The following is a 4,915-nucleotide window of genomic DNA, read 5'->3' on the forward strand; positions in this document are numbered from 1 at the left end:
ACGGATAATGGCTGATAAGTGGACAAGCTATCTGTGCCCTAAAGCTGAGAAGATTGTTAGAGAAAATATGGAAAGAGGACGTACTTTAGAGGTTAAACAATCTAGAGATGATATATTCGAAGTGCAGTCACATAGAACTACTCACGTTGATTTGGAGAAGAGGACGTGCACTTGCCGGTCTTGGGACGTAACCCGTATTCCTTGTGTGCATGCTTGTGCAGTCATTATTTATATGAAAAGAGACGTATATCAATATTGTGATTGGTTCATGTCCGTAGAAGCGTTTAAGAAGAGCTACGACGAAATATTATATCCCATCCCAGATTATGAGAAGCGGAGTGTGTCCAGGGATGAAATACAGATTTTGCCACCAATTACCACTAAGAGGAGGGGAAGAAATAGAACAAGACGCATAAACAACAGAACCATTTACAAACGTCCAGTCAAATGTTCTCGGTGCAAAGTTGATGGTCACAATCGAGCAACCTGTAACGAGCCCATCTGGTGACTAGTGTGTTTCTGTTTCTTACAACAATACTTTTGTATGAGACAGCAAAGGTTGTTTTTAAGTGGTTAAGTATATAGTGGTGGACTTTTGTAATCTGTGATAATGATCGACTAATCATTTTGTTCATGCTAGCAATATCTAAAAGCAAGGCTGAAAGATGTTAACGGATTTGTGCTTGTTCATCTTAGATTTTTCAAAAAGATATTGATTTTAAATTGGCCAAATGTCCAACATCTCATTCACTGTTCTAACGGCTAACTGTCCATCATACTGTGCTAACAGCTTCATTACAACGGCTAGTTTCTTGTTCCTTATGCAATATATAATGTGCCCATGGACAAGCTAAATTTAAATGTATGTTCTATCTTCCCTGCACTCGGAGTTTGAGAGAGTGAGATGAGAACATCAGAGATATCTCAGTCACAAGAAGAGGTGTGTTGTTTCTGTCAAATTCCAACACCCATGAGGCTGTGCAAAAATGGGAAGAATAAAGGAAGATACTTCTGGGGATGTGCAAATTTCCCAAATATGCAATGCAATTTTTTTGCTTGGGCTCACAAAGAGAATGCAATGCCCAGTAAGATTATTTCATTCTGCCCAGAAGTCCCCGTTGAAGATGAGATAGCGACCAAAACAAAGCAACTGAAGAAAGCACTGAAGCAATCGAACCGTGAAGTCGAAAAAATCTAAGAGAGTTTTAAAACAAGTTTAAGAAAGTTTTTAATCAAGGGTTTAAGTTTTGTTTAAAAGAGTTTAAGAGTTTGTTTGAGTTTAGTTTGTGAAGCAAATTTCACAAGAGCAAAGAGGAGATCATCCTTTGGTGTTTGGGCATTCAACTCATCTCTCTCTCACTCTTGATCTATAGAGAAGTTTTCCTTAAACTCAATTCTAGCTATTTATTGTTTTGATCTTAATTTCCATAAGCTAGATTTATATATTGAGTTTAATTGTTTTATTGATACTCTTTGTTCACACACAACCTTTTGAGCTTATTGTATTTACATTCATAGTATAATTTTGGGTTGTGAGATTAGTGACTTAGAGTTGTGCTTAATTGAGTTCTCACCTTGTTTAGAGAACAAATCATTTGATTTATATTGTGCTTATTGTGAGGATTCACTTGTAATACACTTGTACACCGAGAGAAGTGTGTGGTGAGAGACGGGGTCGAATCCAAGAGGAGTGGCGTCGGTTGACGTGCCTAGGGAGAGGTTGTAACCGAGCACTTGAGGAGGAGGACACGGGCTAGGACCAACACTTAGTGTGTGAGGTGTGATTACATAGTGATTGTATTGTGAGGTGTAAACGTTGTTCGGGTGAACGTAGAAAACCCGGTTGTGATAGTGGAGATCTCCTCGAGGTGAGGAGCGGAGACGTAGGTCAAGTGGTTAGACCAAACTCCGTGATCATATCGTTTTATTTGTGATTGCATTGGCGTTCTCTTTCTTGTTTTCATATCTTATATCGCCTTTGTGTATTGCTCATCATATTACCCTATCACTTGTGTAGATTGTTTATTTTACCCTTGTGTTAGTTTATATATCCTTGCTCATATACTCATATATATTTCATCATATAGGATATATCACTTTGTGTATATTGCATATTCTTGCCCATAATAGATTGTATACCTATCTTGCAAGAATATAGTTGTTAATTATTTTTAATTGGCATTTAATCGGATTAGATTAGCATAAGACCCTAATCACCCCCCCTCTAGGGTCTAACAATTGGTATCAGAGCTTGGTGCTCTTTGATTTAAGGTCTAATCGCCTTGAGTTAAAGATCCAAGTTATCTTTTTGTGCTAATCTTGTTTTGATTGCATTTGCATCTTGCTTGCATATTTTTACAAATTATGAATATGAATGATGCATCTTGTTTAGGCTATGATTCTAGTGTTGCTCCTAGATTAGACAATTTCCCCTATGCCCAATGGTGTGTTAGATTTAAACTATTTGTTAGATCTAAACATTTTGATTTATGGGAAATTATTGATAATGCTTATATTGTACCCACTATGGAAAAATCCAAGTGGAGTAAAAATGACAAAAGATTGTTTACCATGAACAAGATTGTGTTAGAATATATGCATAATGCACTTGATTCCTCTATTTCTAACAAGCTTGTTTCCTTTGATAGTGCTTACAAATTGTGGACATTCATAGAAGCACATCATGGTAACTTGGAGGAGATCCAAAGGATTCCGGCGGATTCTTCCTCAAGTAATATTGGAGCTTCATCATGCACACGGCCACTAGGCGATAGCCCTAGTGAGGTTTGCGAGTTCGAAACCATAAATGATTTACCTAATGATGAACTTGCTTGTGCTAGTGAAAAATTATTACATGCCTTTAACAAATTGCAAAATGATTTCATTAATTTACAAAGCAAGCATGAAATTTTGAAATCCGATCATGAGTTGTTAGCATCTAAGTTTGAAACTATTTCTAATGAAAATGTGATCCTTAAAGAAAACAATGAAAAATTAAAATTGGATCATGTTTCTTTAACTTCAAACGTTGCTAGTTTAACTCATGAAAGAGATAATGCCATGTTAGAAGTAAAGAACATACAAAATAATACAGCTTCTTTTATAAATGACTATTTATGTTCTACTTCTAAAAATGCATATGTGCCTAAAAATGAAGATTTGAATCTTATGAAAAATAGTATTTCATCTTTAGATTCAACTTTGAGAATATGCATTAATAATCATAAGAAGCTTATGGATATGTGTGCTAAATCAAGATCATCCACTCATTATGCACACATGTATAGCAAAACTTATAAGTGTTCTATTTGCGGCCGTCAAGGTCATTTAGCTAAGTTTTGTTATGATGCACACAAACTTAAGAATTCTAATGCTCCTTGTGCATCTCATGTAGCTTCTTCATCTTGTACACTTATACATTCACATGCTCATTTTCACAAAGTTCATCATAAGCATGCTAGTGTGTTCAAGTGTGATCATTGTGGTCGTTTTGGCCATTTGGCAAAATTTTGCTATGATTTGAAAAAGACTTCACTTTTGCCAAATGATTTTAAAAGACCACAAAAGTTTAAATGTGATGTTTGTGGTAGGTTTGGACATCTTGCTAAATTTTGTTTTGATATACAAAAAGCTTCTAAATTGTAATATGTTCCAAATAGACCATTGTTTAAGAATGTTTCTCATTTGTAAAATAATTTTAAAAGAAAATCTTTATTTGCAAATGATTCCCGTGCACGAGCAAATGGTCCACAAAAACAAATGGATCTCTTTCATTGCACATATTGCAATCGGAAGGGTCATTTGAGCGATTATTGCTTTGACCGTATTAGTGCACCACATATGCCTAAGAGGGTTCATAACCCTAGGGCTTTGAGCTTAAATGATAGGGGTCATGTCCCTAAATCTTTTGGTACCAAGAGTTCTTGGGTACCAAAACAAATTTGATTTTTTAAACCAAGAATTTTAATGTTTTTATCTTTCTTTTTCTTGGTTTTGAAAATTTTGTTTTGAAACTTTTTATGAAAACAAATTTTCTTTGATCAAATTCTTTTGTTTTCATGATTATTAATTTTTTTTCTTATGAGAGGTTTGTACTTATATAACCCTCCGTATTTATTGGGTGTTTATTCCCAAATCTTGTTTACCGGGTGCTAAAATATTTATATGGGTTAATACTAGCTCAATAGCTAGATATAGTTGCCTCTCTTGATTTTTTTTGAATCAATGATGATTTGATCTTACGCTTTTGGATTTAAACTTTGATTTATGATTTCTCTTAGTTGATTTGTTTTCATTTGAAAACTTTTTACATGATTCTCATGTTTCTCTTCTTTTGATTTCATAAATCTACCTTTCCAAATGGTTTTTATGTTCGTTGATATGAGACACTATTTTTACTTTGATATATTTATATATGTTCTCAATTATATTTATGTATGTGAGTTGTGTTTAGCATATTTTCCATCTATGCTTGCTCACATATGTTTGCCATGATCTTTATTTCATATATTCATGAGGCATTTTGATAGGGGGAGCAGTCCCTATATCTTTCTATATGTTATACTCACCTATGCTTATTGATAGGGGGAGCTTTCGCTCTCTTAATTCATTTGTCCCCTTTTTGATGTTGTCAAAGGGGGAGAAATATTATGAGTATATGTATATTCCTTCTTGTTTATATGCATGTGAATTGTAATTTATATATTCATTTTTTTTCATGCATATATCCTTTTTGTAAATTGTTTGTCATCATCAAAAAGGGGGAGATTGTTGGCCTTCTTATTTTGATGATGATTTACAAACAATTTACCACTAATATTGTTTGTCTAGTATTTGTGTATTCCTTTGTATTGTAGACAAACAACGTAGTTGGAGGATGGATGGAATAGAGCTTCAACGATCATATCCAAAGGAG

This window comes from Asparagus officinalis, chromosome 10 (genome assembly GCF_001876935.1).
Source record: "Asparagus officinalis chromosome 10, Aspof.V1, whole genome shotgun sequence".
In the NCBI taxonomy this organism is placed as follows: domain Eukaryota; kingdom Viridiplantae; phylum Streptophyta; class Magnoliopsida; order Asparagales; family Asparagaceae; genus Asparagus; species Asparagus officinalis.